This window comes from Tupaia chinensis, unplaced genomic scaffold (assembly GCF_000334495.1).
Source record: "Tupaia chinensis unplaced genomic scaffold, TupChi_1.0 Scaffold000288_2, whole genome shotgun sequence".
NCBI classification, from domain to species: domain Eukaryota; kingdom Metazoa; phylum Chordata; class Mammalia; order Scandentia; family Tupaiidae; genus Tupaia; species Tupaia belangeri.
In genome coordinates, this window is record NW_006159773.1 from 3,997,709 (window position 1) to 4,014,923 (window position 17,215).

At 39.7% G+C, this 17,215-nt stretch overlaps 1 protein-coding gene and 2 pseudogenes across 1 annotated transcript in view; 2 read left to right on the top strand and 1 right to left on the bottom strand.

The window, feature by feature from the left end:
- CPA6 (carboxypeptidase A6) overlaps window positions 1–17,215 on the bottom strand; it is a 371,754-nt gene that overhangs the window by 292,270 nt on the left and 62,269 nt on the right. The window lies entirely within an intron of this gene.
- Window positions 5,787–6,571, top strand: LOC102486165 (protein dpy-30 homolog; annotated as a pseudogene).
- On the top strand, window positions 15,614–16,549 carry LOC102490611 (SNW domain-containing protein 1 pseudogene; annotated as a pseudogene).

Below are 17,215 nucleotides of genomic sequence, written 5' to 3' on the forward strand. Positions count from 1 at the left end.
CACCTACTGGCCCCATTGAATCTGTGACTTTAAGTTTTGACCCAATTTCTAAAGTTTTTGTTCACTGTTCCTTTTTTAGAGGTTTTTACCTAAGGGCACATGTGCTTGCTAGAGGGACAGAGACAGACACAGTGAGAGGGTAAATGAGAAATCAGCCCTGGCAGGGTTGGGGGTGGTGGCCATACCACAATCCCTTCTCCTCTATTCTCCTCCTGGGATCTTGAGCACACATGCACACATGTCCAACATGATTTTCAAGCCACCGGGTTGGGGACTCAAACTGCCATCATGTGAGAGTCTAGTGATGTAACCACTATATCATCTGCTGGTCCCTGGTCAGTACGTTTTCAAGGTTTGTGTGTGTGTGTGTATGTGTGTGTGTGTGTGTGTGTGTGTGTGTTTTCCTGCCTCCTATTATCTTTCTCTGCCATTTTTTTATTGTTTTTTTAAATTTATTATCAACATAATCTTCTTGGATTACATATAACTTTACAGTATATTACATTGCTTTTTCAAAAGGGAATGCCTTGCATGTCAGTCAATACAGAGACATTAATCTCCCCGCTTCAACATTCAATATCTTTTCTATGTTTTCCCCAAATCTCTGCCATTTTTGAAGGTTTCATTTACATGCAGATCAGGTTGCCTGGTGTTTTTTCACAGTTTACTAATATTTTGATCACTTTCTTTTCTGTCTTTTTCCTATGTTTCATTTACAATAGTTTTTATTCCCATGACTTCAAGTTTACTGCCTAGTATGTCTTGCTCTTTAATTTCATCTGGTGTATTTTTCAACACTGCAGTTTTCATCTTTTTAATTTCAATTTGTATATTTTTCGTATTTTCTATGCCAATAACTACATGCTCAGCCTTTAATCTATCATCTTAAATATATGAAATAATACTAAAATGATTAGATTATTATTCTTGCTTTCTTAATCTTTCATTGGTGGTATTTGTAAGTCTTTTTTTAACTGCTTGATTTTTCTCTTAATTATAGTACAGATTTTCCCACTCTTTCATATGTCTCGTACTATTTAATTGGCTGCCAGACATTTAGAATTTTACCTTATTGGGTCTTGAACATTTTTTTCTTCCTTAAAAATATTTTTGCATCTGTTCTCAGAACCTGTCAAGTTGCTTGGAAACAATTTGATTCTTCTAAGTTCTGCTCAAAAGATTTGTTTGCTAGTAGAACAGCCTCTTTCATATAGCTAATTTTGTCCTCTCCTGTAGGTAGACCCTTCCAAGTATTCTTCCTGGTATCCTGTCAATTATGAGGAGGATTTTAAAACCTTTTAAAAATCTTTATTCATGATAGAGCATGTGCATGATTGAGAGAGAGAAAGCGAGAGAGAGGGGAACACCCTCCACAGGGCCCAGTCATACCACAATCCCCTTCCTTCAATCCTCCATGTTGAATCTTGGATACTCAAATGTGTCTGGGGCATTTTGGGCTGACTAGGCTAAGGATTCAAACTGCAGTTGTCATGTGGGATCTGGCTTCTCTTGAGCAGTGAAGTACTGCTATGCTATGGAGCCAGACCCTGAGGATTTTCTTTCTACTTTTTTGTATTTGAGGCATATATTTAAAAACTAGAATTATTCATTACTGTGGTGATACAACAGCTCAAGGCATCTATGAAAGAATACACAGTTATTCTCCTAGTTTGTGTGTCTTAGTTTGTGGCATACACCGTGATCTCCTTGAGTTGTCAGGTCACCATGAAGTGTCCAGAAGTACCAGTCTTTATCTTGACCATTTCTTGTTGTAATGTTCTTCTCTCATAGACATGGTTCCCTGTCTCACTTCATTCAGAGTCTAATCAGTCACCACTTGATTGGAGAGATCTTCCCCAATCGTACCAGTTAAAGCAGTACTCCATTCCATTCTTTGGCTTTTATCTCCTTATCCTGGTAGGTTTTATAATAGCACTTATACAGCCTGATAATTTGTCTCTTCTCTATCATAATAAGGTAGGTAGAGCCAATGTTCCTAGAAAAATACTAGAACATGGTGGGTGCTGGAAAAAAAGGCAACTTATTGTAATAGAACCCCCTTTTCCTGGTCATTATCATTTAAGCGAAATTCTCTCATGTGCTCCTTGGTGCCAGCAGAGCATGAGCATGACATGACTTGACCCTTTCTCATCTCTGCCCTCTTTCATCAAGCAGGGCCCCAGCCCACATGAATGGCTCAGCTGAACCATCTGAGAGGTCACCATGAAAAAAGATCGAGTCACTAGGATTCTTACTTTTCTTTACATTTTTCGATGACTGAGCGACTCAACTCGCGTTTATACTCAACTTTCATATAAAATCCGGTCCTGGCCCTTCTGTGATGGTGTAGGCATAGTGCATTGCTCTGCAATGTTGGAGCCATGTGACTGATCAGGGTTTAGATCCTGGATGGACCTGAAAATGACATTGGGTACAAGTCCTAACCCATGATTCTGGCTGGCTGACTAGAGGTCTAGGGGAGGGGATCATAGTGTGACCTCCTCTCCTGTCAGGGTGGAGGTGTATCTCTCTTCCTCTCTCTCACAGACAGATACATACACACACACACACACACACACACACACACACACACACACCATCTCTCTCTCAAAAGAAAATGAACTCTAAAAACAAAAGCAAAACCCAGTGCAATATAAACACACACTTCTAAAAATATTTTATTTATGTGTGTGTGTATGTGTATCTATAATATATATACTTATTATATATTATATATAATATATATTTTTAAAAATAGATAAGTAAATAAAATATTTTATATTATATAATGCTTATATAATATATATTTTATATTATATATAATTCATAATATAATATATATATACACACACATAAAGGAAGTAACAATTACCCACTTACAACTGAGAGAAGACTAGTGATATAGCAGGAATTACGAGCTTCTGGGCCTAGGTATTCTGCCCCTGCTAACTGCAAACCTGCCCTAGACTGCAAAAGAATACTACCAGAGCCTTTGCTTTAGTATGTGGGCTTCTTAAGTAAAATAGTAACAAAACAAAACAGAACATTATTCAATGTCATGTTTTTATGTTTAATGGTTGTGCTCCAAGCCAAGATTTTGTGATTTCAAACTTTATAAAACAACAGTTTATGAGCTGGGTTGTTCTTAAGGGACATGTCAGCTAAGGAATACATTTATGAACACAAGTTCAATATGTGAGGGTAGAGGTTCGGAGTAGCTCCTCAAAAACATAAAAGAAATAATAAAATTTAGGAGGCTAGGGGATGGGAAAATACATAGAACTGACTTTTACGTGGTCAGTGTGGGAAAGTTCAGAAATAGAATTATGAATAAAATTCAGTCAAACTAAATTTCACTGTGGAAAAGATATCCATGTTCAGTCTTTTTTTCTAGGTCTTCAGAGGCCAGGAGAATCTCGTGGGCCATTAAACATTACCTGCACACATCAGGGTTCAAGTTCCTCCCTTTCTTCTTTAGAAGCAACTTCTTTCTTGTTGTTGTTACATTTATTTACCTATTTCTGGGAGAGCGAGAGAGACTGAGAGACAGAGCCAGAGAGAGAAGCACTCCAACAAGGTCTTTATGCCTTAATCCGTCCCCAGTCTCATCCAGCCTGGACCACAGACCACACATGCACATCTGGTGAGCACAAGGAGGTCCCAGGAAAAGAAACCAGGGTCTTGCCCACATGGGTTCAGTTGCATTATCACTGCACTACATCCTGGTCCAGAAGCAACATCTTAACTCCAAGGACAACTCACCTTTTCCAGGAAATAAAATAACAAATTAATTCAGATAAATAATAGGAATGAGAAATCTCTCACAGTTTTTTTTTTTTTTTTTTGAGAGGTTTTTGCGATAGGGCGCATGCACTCGCCAGAAAGAGAGAGAGACAGAGACAGAAAGCGAGAAATCACCCCCTAGGGGGGATGGCCACTTCGCAATCCCTTCTCCTCCATTCTCCTCTTGGGATCTTGGGCACACACGCACACACGCCCGGTGTGAGCCCTAGCCACCGGGTCTGGGATTCGAACCGCAGGCGACCATGTGGGAGTCCAGCAAAATAGTCATTACGCTAACTGCTGGCCCCTCACAGATTTTTATTTTCCCCTCTCTTTCATGAAAAAGAACCAGAAGTAGGTCCAGGATTTTCCAGTGTTAGCACTGAAATTTCTCCAGGTACGGAAACCCCTTAGTTCTGAGCCAACCAGTATGGTCAGTCTCCCTTTAGAAGCCTACTTGCAGGATGACAAACTCCAAGTTAGAAGATACAACCCAGGACTGTTTTCTGAATTATGTGCAGTTGTTGCTTGAGAGTGGACTTGGAGTCAGAGATCTGGGTGGGATATAGGAGGGGGTGAGAAGACGCAAGCATGTGGAGTCTGACAGATACGGATTCAGATGCTATTTTTGCTGTTTGCCAGCCCTGTGACCTTTTGAAAATCACTTAACTGCTCTAACCCTCTGCTAATAGGGTTGGCAATTGTAAGATGAAAACATGGAATGCACTTAGTGCTGTGCCTAAAATTTAGCAAGCACACATTTAATAAACTGCAGTGGATGGTTGATTACTCCTCATCATTGTGGTTTTAGAGTCAGAGACTCTGGTTCTGGCTCTTTCATTACTTTTTTAAAAAGTTAATTTTATTTCTTGGGAGAAAGAGACAGACAGACAAACACCCTCAACAGGATCTTGCATGCCACAGTCTTCCATCCTACTGCCTTCCAGCCAGGCAGGATCTTAGGTGTGCATGCAGGTAAATGTGGGACCCAACTCCCTGGCCTTCCATGTGGCCTCTACCACCTGTGCCGCTGTAGCTGGGCCTCTTTAATTGCTGATTGTTGTGACCTTGGGCAAGTCCTTTCACTTCCTTAAGCCTCAGTTTCCTCACCTATAAAGTGAAGATAACAATAGCAGCTATCTCCATCGCAAAGGAGTATTATAAAATGACTAAGATGCAGTTTAGGAGCAATGAAAACTGTAAAACACGATTCAAGTGCAAAGTTTCCAAGATACAGTACCATGTCAGCCCTAAATAAGGCACTAGAATTTTTGAGATGATAATAATATGATGATAATAATAAGATGATGATAACAAGTTACACTTGTTAAAAACTGTCATTGGTGTGCTGGGTGTAGTTTTGGTTGTTTCACTTCAAGAAAGACAAACAGGTTTGAAGAGAGCATAGGGAAGGGCAAACAAAACAGCAAAGGAGACAGCAGATGCAGGATGACTAGATGACCTCCAAGTCTGGGCAATAAAGAATGTTTGAGAATGTTAACTCTAGAATTGTTTGCCAAAGCCCCCTAAAGAAAGGGAACACAGCTTGATTCTTGAAAGAGACAGGTTTTAGAGCAATCAACCCACAGAATTAATTTACCTAAGATTTACTTTTTAATTTATTAAAAGAATTATTTTATTATTAATTATTATTATTTTAAAATTTGACCAGAGAGAGAGAAAATGAGAAAGCAAGCCACCTGGTCTAGGACTCAAACCACAGTCAGCCACGTGGGAGTCCAGCACCTTAACCACCACATCAACTGCCAGCCCCATTGATCTAAGATTTAAAGCCTAGAAACTTAAACAACCCCAGGAAGTACTACCGGTCCACAGGAAGTATCTTGCTGTGAACTTTCTATGCTTCAAACAGCATTTATAATTTAAATTACACACCTTTAAGGGCTGGACAGTGGCAGTGGTAAAACACTACATTGTGGCTTTTAAGAATGAACAATTTGGGCCCAATCTAGAAATAAGTACTATGACTTATAGGGTCTGCCATGGAGCTGAAGCAGATGCTGGAGGGACAGATGCAGGTTGTGAATCCTCTGAAGGGACTAGCAGATGGTGTAATGGTTATGTAGCTTGACTCCCTCCAGTCCCAGATCTGGTGGCTTACATCTCACATGGGTGCATATTCCTGCCTGCCCAAAATCCTGAGAGAACAGAGGAGAAAGGATTGTGACCTGGCCATTCCCCTAGGGAGTGATTTCTCACTCTCTGTCTCTCTGGTGAGTGCACACGCCCTGTAGCAAAAATCTCTCTCTAAAAGCAAACAAACAAAAATCCTTAGGGGACCAGCAGTTAGCGTAATGGCTATGTCAATGAACTCCCATGTAGTCGACCGTGGTTCGAGTCCCGGACCCAGTGGCTTAAACTCACACTGGGTGCATGTGCGTGCGTGCCTAAGACCCCAAGAAGAGAATGAAGGAGAAGTGGTCATCCCCCCGGGGGATGATTTCTCACTTTCTATCTCTCTGTCTTGCAAGCGCGACGTGCCCTATAGCAAAAAAACTCTCAAAAAAAAAAAAAAATCCTTATTCTGAGTATGGTCTTACAGACAATGTGGAGGATAGGGGAAAATGAGAAGATTAATACAGAAGAGTCGTTAAAACAGAAAGTGAATCTATAGTCATTTCCAACTTGTGCCTACCTGGATCAGACAGTTGTGCCTACCTTTTTATGGGGATTTGCTGTTTTTGCAAAGGAAAGACTACCAAATTCCTTTGAATTTCTAGCATCTTATCTTTTAAGGAACAAGGCACAATTTGAAGATCAAAACTGACTTATTGGGAGAACCAGCAGTTAGCGTAATGGCTATGTCGCTAGACTCCCACGTAGTCAACCACGGTTTGTGTCCCGGACCCGGTGGCTTAAAACTCACGCTGGGCACGTGTGCATACGTGCCCAAGATCCTGAGAGGAGAATGGAGGAGAAGGGATTGCGGCATGACCATCCCCCCTGGGGGCTGATTTCTCGCTTTCTGTCTCTCTGCCTCTCTCTGTCTGGTGAGCGCACGTGCCCTATAGCGAAAATCTCTCCAAAAAAAACCAAAAAAACAAAAAAAAAAACCTGACTTATTGGGAGGAGAATGGAGGAGAAGGGATTGCGGCATGACCATCCCCCCTGGGGGCTGATTTCTCGCTTTCTGTCTCTCTGTCTCTTTTCTGTCTCTCTGACGAGTGCATGCACCCTATAGCAAAGAACTCTCAAAACAAAACAAAAACAAAAAAAACACAAAAACTGACTTATTGGGAAGAACAGAAAAACTTGGTTGCTACTGTAGATTTACATGATTAAGAGGCAGCTTTAATTGCCATGATTTCTCCCCCTTTTTGGAAGTATAAGAATCTTTGGGGTCCAGCAGTTAGTGTAATGCAAAAACCTCTCCAAAAGAAGAAAAAAAAAGAACCTTTGGAACAATAGAACTTATTTCCAGAGTTTCAGAATAGAAAATATTTCCCTTATTTTGATTTAATCCCTACATACTTATTTAATGAGCGTACTCAGTGCAATTTTTTTCTCAGATTGTCTTTAACTTTGCTTTAAAAATAATAGTCAAAATGCAAAAAAGAAAAGCAAGCAAGCAAACAAACAAAACCCTATGCTGTGAGAAGCTAACCCATGCGAGAACCTAACCCTTGTGGGAAGGGTTGGGGTTCACTCTGGAGACCTCTTTGACTCTGCAAGGCATGTATGTGCCCATGATCCAGGCTAGGGAGACTGGGGGTGGATTGTGGCATCAAGAACTTAATGGGGGTGGGGGGGGTGTTCCTTTATTAAGAAGACCATAATTCAGTTTATATCCTTAACGCTGAGGGTTGTGTTAATGAAAGCCTTAGCAACGCCAGAATGTGCCCTAATCTTGAAATTCTCTCTCCTCCCATCACCCATGCCATTGTACACACCTCTCCTAGTTTTAGTTTGCCTTTTACTTGGATGAATAAATAAATAAAAGAAAAAATGATCTAACATCTTATCTTTTTTTTCTTCCTTGCCTCCTGCCTTCCCTCTGTTCTTCTTTTCCACCTTCCCTTCCTCCCTCCAATAAACTCTTATAATCCCAGGACAGTGCTGGACATTAGGAAGCTTATCGTATTTACCCTATTTTTAGATAAGATAGAGAGATAAATTAGATCCAGTCATTAAGGAGGCTCCCACAGAGTAGTAGAGGTTTGAAATCAGGTTTGAAAATACTGTCCTATCCATTCTTCTGATTCTACTCATTATTTTTAAAGATCTTGCTCTTAATGTCACCTTGCTGTGAAGTATTACATAATCCATCTACTAAAATTCATCAAAGACTCAACAGACTCCCACAGCCTTTCCTTTGGAAGTTACTTTCCTGCCAGGTTCTCTAGTTATAGACATGCAGGTAACAGCACACACCCCCACTCAGAACTGTGGATGTAAGTGTCCTCAGAGAGCTCATCTTTGCATCTCACAGGTGCCCGATTAATGTTCAACCATACCATCTGGTTTACTAGCTCACTGGACTGGTCCAGATAGAATAGTCTCACTGTTTATCAATCACTGATATGTCACAGGTTAATATATTTAAAGGTGTCAGTGGCAACAGAAATCATTTAGAGTACCATGAATATTAACTACTATCCAAAACTAAAAGTTAAAAATTATGTGTGAATAATTCTCATGACATCATATAAATCCAACATGTCAAGAAATTCAGTTTGGAGCCAGCAGGTGGCATGGTGGTTAAGGTGCTGAACTTTCACATGGCCAACCATGGTTCAAGTCCTGTACCTGGTGCCTTGCTTACTCACTTTCCCTCTCTCTCTTTCTCTCTGTCACTCTCTGATGAGCACATATACCTTATAGAAAATAATAATAATAATAATAATAATAAATACAATTAAAATAATTTTAAAGAAAAGCACAACTTGGTTCTAGCAATCTACTTAAGATATGTGTTCTTTTTGGTTACACATTCAAATGAACACAGTGGTGCTCATTCAAAGGTATATATGTGTATTTTTAAAGCTGTACTTATTCGTATCTTCCATGAGTGAGTGAGAGAGATAGAGACAGAGATACAGAATCTTTAGCAAGGTCTTGATGCTACAGTCTACCTCTTGCTGGCCCCAGATTATGGACACATGCATGCCTGGGAATATTTAGGGAGGTCTCTGGAATGAACCCAGAACCTATCCATATGGATCAGCCTCTCAGAATATAATATTTTACTGCTATATCACCATTTGGCCCTTAAAGGTTATTATTTAAACCATAAATGCTGTATGAAGCAATATTCGGGCTTAGATGTCAGAAGTTCTGAAATTAGAAGTCCTGTAAAACTCTCAAACGCAATATAAACAGCTATATCAACCCAAGAAGCTGATTCAGGACATAGAAGAGGAAGCACTGAAAAAGGACATTAAATGAGGAAGCATTAAAAGGAAATCAAGTTAAAAAATACAAGTCATAAAGAGTGAATAAACTGTTTGAAAATTTCGACTTCAAAACAAATTTAACTGCTAAATTGATCGCAGGGAAATGTCATACTACATATGGGATAGATTTCAAGAGACAACAAAATGTCAATTAATACAAACTTTAGATGACAAATATAACTCTCTTACACAGTTACATGGTTACAAGTTTAGTTAAAATTAGATTAGTGTACACATCTTTTTTTTAATAAACACAATAAACAAGTGACTAATATTTAAGTGATACTTCATGGAAAATAAAACTTTTTTTTTTTTAAATACCAGAATATATGGGCACATACCAGAACAAGAAAGAAGGAGAGGGAGAGGCAGAGACAGCACTCCCCAGCAGGGCCTAGTCATACTGCAAACCCCTTTCCTCCTTTCTATCAAGATCCTGGACAATCATGTGCATTTACACACACACACACACACACACACACACACACTCACACACACAGATTATTACCTGACCCATCTTCTAAAACTCATCGAAGGAACTGTGTGTTTTCGATGACTGGGGCTGGCATTTGAATTGTGATTAGCCATGTGAGATCTGCCTCCCTCACTGCACTATGGATCCAGCCCAAGAATGAAACTCTACATGAGCTTGAGAATTGCATTCTGATAACTACAAACATTTGTCACTTTCTTTTTTTCTTTCACTTAATAATATGAAAGTTAACTATAAAACAAAGAAAGCAAGGAAATTCACACAAGAACCTATGATTTGTCTCTTAAGTTCTCAGATTGACACATGCTGACCTCAGACATCTGTTCAGACAGATCTGTGCTATGGATGGACGTAAGCACACACCTCCAAGCTCAGGTCTGAGATAAGTGGTGCTCACCAATATCTTTGTTTTCCTTCCCTTCCTAGCCACACAACAGACTATATTTCTTGACTCCGTAACTGAGTGGCCTGGTGACCAGCCTGGCCAGTGGCAGGGGGAATGACACATCTCCCTCTTTGAGGCCTGGCTTCTGAAACTGCCTTTGGAGTCGCCTTTACCTTCTTCTTTTTCATTTGCTGATAGATGCAAGGGATCTGTGGAAAGACCCTGAGAACTGAGAAATTGACAGAAAGATAAAAAAGAGCCTGGATCTCTATGTGACTGTTGAAACAGAGTACCTCTCAGCCCCCAGCAACGGCCCTGAGCAACAAACAAGCCTTTAGTGCTCCTTACGTATTGCTGCAACTATGATGGTTTGTGACATTTCAATTAAAGATATAAAATCTCTGTTAAATACCTTACCAAGTTACTTCACAACTTTTAAAATATATCTCATATTTCATCTACACAGTATTAAAATGATGAATGGATTTCAGAGAACTGGTCTTTTAGTAAAACATAACAAAGCATTAGTATAGGCCTGTTATTAGCAGGAAGATATTACCTGCAGAGGTTATCGGTTTGAGACAAAAATATAAGTCAGTAAATTGAACTAAATCCCAAATACATTTGGTACTAACTCTGATATTTTTTAGTTGATAGAAAATAATTCCCTTATGTAGGCTGGACAGGGAAATGCAATGCTCTGTGAGACTTGCCTACATGGGTAGGTTCTGGGCTTGCATGTGGAGATCTTGCTGAGTACACTGGGCATATGTGCCCATGATCTGGGGCAGGCTGGGGGTTGATCATGGTGTGGGGACCTTGTTGGGGGTACTGTTTCTCTCTCTTGCCCTCCCTCTGTGTCTCTTGCTCATGGAAGAAATACATAACTAACCTTAAAAAAAATAAAGAATTTCTTTATAAAGTATGCAGGAATTGTTTAATCAACACATCAGCTTTTTTGTTCTAGTGACTGCCTATGTGTGGATGAAAAACAGATTTAAAGAACAAGAGAATGGTGAGACCTAAGTGTGAAGAACGCATATTTCACCTACAAAAGTGTAAACTATGTATTAGCAGCTATTTGAAGATCTGATTTCTTTGCATAATATATCTAACATACTACATTCCTCCACTGCACTGTTCTGATTGCAGGCTTTTTTTTGTAATACAGCTTAATGACCAACAGGAAGCATTTTCTCCAATGAAGATTTTTTTAACAGTAAAACTTATCTTTCTTACTATAATGCATTGTGTGCAAATCATGTCTTCCTTAGCATTATGAAAGTGGGCATGCTAGGCTATGTTTTCATGAAAGATAGTATCACCCAGAAATGTTGACCCTCAACTTATTAAGGGGAAACAGCAAACATGGTCCTATTAGTAAGTTAGTGCTATTTCTTCACTATTAATTCATAGGTTTCTATAAAGTATTGACCTCTTTACTTAAATTGGGGCATAATCAGTGCAAATTAATACCCAAAGTAGTTCACCAGTAATCATTACGAACCAATAACATGCAGAGCTGTAAAAGGAGAGACATACTCACAAAGAGTCATATCAATTAGGATAGACTCACAGACATAGGACATAAGGATGATAACGAGGGATTTATTTGTGCAAGTGGGAAAGAGAAACAAGAAAAATTCTAACGATGACTCAGAACACCATCATCTCTAATGACTATCTATCTGTGGTTACTAAGGCTAATAGCTACAAAAGTACCAAGCATTGGTGAATGTGAAAAGACTGAACCCAAATAGGAAAACAGCTGTGAAATGAAATTTCTGCTCTCTCCCATTCAGTATTAGTCAGCAGTGTGACCTGGCATCTCTGTTACTTTATTCTATAGCACTGAGAAAGCAAATGATAGGATACTTGCAAGTATTACTCAAGTTCCCCCATGTCAATGTATTTTGGAATGAAAACTCACTTCATTAGGGCTGTTTTTAATCCCCTGAAGCACAATCAGGAAGACTAGGACACTCTTAGAATGTATTTGGTTGTTGGAAAAGTCATGAGGCACTTTTTACATAGGAAAATATGTCACGACTTTTTTTGTTTTTGAGAGTTTTTTGCTATAGGGCACGTGCGCTCACCAGACAGAGAGAGACAGAGAGATAGAAAGCGAGAAATCACCCCGCAGGGGGGATGGCCACGTCGCAATCCCTTCTCCTCCGTACTCCTCTTGGGATCTTGGGCACGCACGCACATGCGCCCTGCATGAGTTTTAAGCCACCGGGTCCAGGACGTGAACCACGGTCGACTACATGGGAGTCCAGTGACATAGCCATTACGCTAACTGCTGGTCCCTGTCATGACTTTTTTGATGACCCAATAGACTATGTTGCTATTGACCATGTTGTAGTCAGGATCTCTGGGTTATTTCTGGAATTAGTGGAAGGTGTAAGAGAGACCTTACACACTGCAAATATCAAAGGTACTTGATAAATGGATGATGCTATAAACTTAATTTTATTTTTGTCCTTCCAAATTTCAAATGTTGAAATCCTAACCCCCATTATGGTGTGATTAGGAGGTGATTAGGTTATGAGGGTAGAGCCTTCAATAATGGGAGTATTTCCTGCCCTTATAAAATAGGCCCTGGAGAACCCCTCTATTCCATATTCCACGTGAGAATTAGTCAAGAAAATGGCCATCTGTGAGCCAGGAATTGTGCCTCATAAGACATCAAATATGGTGGCCCTTTGATCTATTAGGTTGTTGGAAAAGTCATGAAATATTTTTCTATGATAAAATGCATCATGACTTTTCTGACAACCCAATAGAACTTCTCAGCTCAGAATTGTGTGGGGAAAAAAATCCTGTTGTTTATAAGTTAAAGCATTTCATGGTAGTTTGTTATACCAGGCCAAATGGACTAAGGCAAAAGAAAAGCAACTACTCTAGAACTTATAAATAAGACATTTGTATGTCAGAGGGTGAGAAATCTGACAAAAACTCAAGGGCCTTGTTAATATATTCTTTCTAAGGTGAAGGATATATTGCTGCATCTGGCCCTTATTACAACCAAGAAAGAGGCACAAGGTCTAGGGAGCCTCTTTGGATTTTGATGGCAACACATTTCTCAGTTGGATGTGTTAATTCAGCACATTAACCTAGTGGATGACTCAAAAAGCTGCTAGCTTTGAGTGGGGCCAGAACAGAAGACTCTGTAACAGGTCCATGCTGTCGTGCCAGAGGCTCTGCCACTTGGGCCAACTAAACAGCAGATCCAGTAGTATTTTATGTGTCAGAGTGGGCAGAGATGGTATTTGGTAGCTTAGACAGGTCCCTATACATGAATCACAGCAGAAGCCTTTAGAACTTTGGAGCAAGGTAATGTCATTGTCCACAGATAACTATTCTCTTTTTGAAAACAGTTCTTGATCTGCTACTGGGCCTTAAAGACTGGACATTTGACTGTGGGCCAGAGTTACCATGTGACCTGAGCTGCTCATAGAACTGGGTGTTATCTGACCCATCAATTCATAAAATTGGGTGTGCACAGCAATACTCCATCATCAAATGGAAATAGCATGTATGAGATTGGGCCTGAATAGGCTCTAAAGGAACAAGTAAATTACATGAAAAAATGGCCCAAGTAGCTATGGTCTCTACTCCTGCATGTATTGCTTCATGGAGAGTTACCTATGATCAAGTGACAGAGGAAGAGAAGACCTAGGCCTTATTTGTAGATCGCTCTGTATGATATACTGTCACAACCCACAAGTTGACAGCTACAATACTACAATCGCTCTCTGGGACATCACTGAAGGACTGTGGTGAAAGGGAGTCCTCCAAGTGAGTAGAACTTCTAGCAGTGTACATCATCATGCACTTCCCTTGGAAGGAGAATGAGATGTGTGATTAGACACCAATTTATAGGGTGGAGTCAATGGTTTGGATAGATGGTCAGGAACTGAGAAGCACCATAATGGAAAAATAAATTACAAAGAAATCTAGAGAAGCATGTAAATAGAGCTCTTTGAGTGGGCATAAATTTGAAGATTTTTTTGTCCCATGTGAATGTTCACACAAAAGTGATTGAAATAGAGGAGAACTTTAGTAATCAAGTAATGGAATGAACTGTTTTGTGGATACCAGGCAACTTCTTTCCACAGCCATCCTGTCATCACCAATAGACTCATGAACAAAGAGGCCATGATGGTCGGGATGGAGGTTATACGTGGGCTCAGTGACATAGACTTCTACTCGCCAAGGTTTATCTCATTAATCCACAGTTAAGCGCCCAATATTCCAGTATCAGAGACCAAAACTGAGTTACTGATATGGTATCATTACTTAGGATGATCATTCAGCTATCTGGTAGCATGTTGAGTATATTAGACAACTTTCACCATGGAAGAGGCAATGTCTCATCCTTACCAAAATAGATATTTACTCTGGATATGGGCTTATCCTCCCTGACTATAATACTTCTACCAAAACTACCAAGTGTAGACTTACATAGTACCTTATTTACCATCATGTATTTTACATATATTATTGTTTCTAATTGAGCAAGTTATCTTACAGAGAAACAAAAGAGGCAATGGGTCCATGATCATGAAATTCACTGTTCTTACCATGTTCACTATCCTTAAGCAACTGGCTCAATAGAATGGTGAAATGGCCTTTTAAAGATTTACAGAGTCAGTAAGGAGTCCATACTTTGTAGGACTAAGGTAAGGTTCTCCAGAAGGTTGTGTATGTTCAGAATCAGTGTTCAAACTATGAGGCTACTTCAAAAGTACTATGGAAAAATGAAATTAAAGTATGAATTTATTTTGGTATCTTCCCCCCAATCCACGCTTTTAAAACCAAAACACATTTTCCACGAACTTTTTGAATACCCACTAGCATGACACTGTTTCTTTGATGGGCAGTATTCATGGGTTTAGAAATCAAGGGGTAGAAATGGCAGTACCATCATTCTTTGTTACACCTTGTAATTTTGTTTCTGATTCCCAGGACTTTTTGTTCTGCTGGCTCAGAGGTCTTGCTTCCAGAGGGAGGAGTGATTCTACCAGGAGACAAGAATGATTCTATTGAACTTGAAATTAAGTCTGCTAGCCAGTCACTTTGGACTCTTTACACCTCAGAATCAAGGGAAAGAAGGATTGGCAGGGGTTAACATCCTGATTACCAAGTGGAACTGGACTACTATTTCATGACTGAGGTAAGAAATACAGGAACTCCCTGATTGTGTCTGTTAGTATTACCATACCCTGTGATAAAGGTCAATAGAAAGCTCTAACAATCCAACACAGATAAGACTACTGGTGGCCCAGTCCCTTCAGGAATGATGTTTTCAGTTATCCCACCTGATACAGCACCACAACTGGCTGAGATGCTCACAAAGGGAATATGGAATATGTAGTAAAAGGTTGTTATAAATAGCTAGAACCATGTGATCAGTTACAGAAATAAATAATAATTGTCATGAGACCTTCCTTATTTCTCTCACTCATACACACACAAATCATATGTTGTATAGCAACAGTTCAGTTAATGATAGACTGGATGAAGCAGAAGAAGATGGCGCTCACCAGCTTTTTACCTGCACCTACTCAGCTATCTCAGGACCAGCTTGAGGCCGAAGAAAAAGCAAGATCCCAAAGATCACGGCAGACTTCACTGGTCTCATCCCGAAGAGAACCTCCTCCTTACGGTACCGGAAAGGATGGATACCTCGGTTATTAGAGGATTTTGGAGATGGAGGAGCCTTTCCAGAGATCCATGTGGCCCAATACCCATTGGATATGGGACGAAAGAAAAAAATGTTGAATGTACTAGCCATTTAGGTGGATCCTGAAGGAAAAATTAAATATGATGCAATCGCTCGACAGGGACAGTCAAAAGACAAGGTCATTTATAGTAAATACACTGACCTGGTTCCAAAGGAGGTTATGAATGCAGATGATCCAGACCTGCAAAGACCTGATGAAGAAGCTATTAAACAGATAACAGAAAAGACAAGGGTAGCCTTAGAGAAATCTGTATCACAGAAGGTTGCTGCCACCATGCCAGTTCGAGCAGCTGATAAACTGGCTCCTGCTCAGTATATCCGGTATACGCCATCTCAGCAAGGAGTGGCTTTCAACTGTGGAGCTAAACAGAGGGTTATTCGAATGGTAGAAATGCAGAAAGATCCAATGGAGCCACCAAGGTTCAAGATTAATAAGAAAATTCCCCGGGGACCACCTTCTCCTCCTGCACCTGTCATACATTCTCCCAGCAGAAAGATGACTATAAAGGAACAACAAGAGTGGAAGATTCCTCCTTGCATTTCAAACTGGAAAAATGCAAAGGGTTATACAATTCCATTAGACAAACGTCTAGCTGCTGATGGAAGAGGACTACAAACAGTACATATAAATGAAAATTTTGCCAAACTGGCTGAAGCCCTCTACATTGCCGATCGGAAGGTTGGTTTGTTAAAATTTGTTTAATGCTCTTGATAATGAATAAAATCCATTTTGGGCTACCTAGAGTACTGTTAATTTACCTACAGTACCAAGTACCTGAAGAGGTTCCAACCTGTGATTTGTGCCAAAGGTGGAAGGTCCTAGTTGCAGCTCTTTATTTGGTCCCAGCCTTTGTAGATTATACAAACACTCCACCAGTGGTTAGTAGATTATACAGACACACCAGCAGTGCTTATCTAGCTTCCTAACAGAACCCCAGAATAGTAGTTCATTAAGTTGATCCCATTTTGTGACAATTATAAGGTGCTGTTCTAGATCTTATAACTTTCCTCTTTACATGTAGATCTCCCCTAAAAGGGTGGTTTCAAGGAAGAGCAGGTAAACATTCTGAATTGAGTGCTGTGTAAAATGGCACTAATAGTATTGCCTGTCTATTAATATTATGGTATTCACATATAATCTTCAATTTTATATACATCATAACATGTTTAGAACAAAGAAAGGTATCTCTCATAGCATAGTGAACATCCTTACAAAAATTATCTGTAGCTGAGGTAGACTAAGGTTTTATCATGTAACCAGTCTCTGTTAAGTTATTGATAATGAAAATTGCTTTATTGGATCCTTCAATTGTGCTTTTTTATATTGTTTCTGAATATGCTTTAATAAGACACTTGACTTACTAGATTAATTGAGATCATTATGGCTTTAA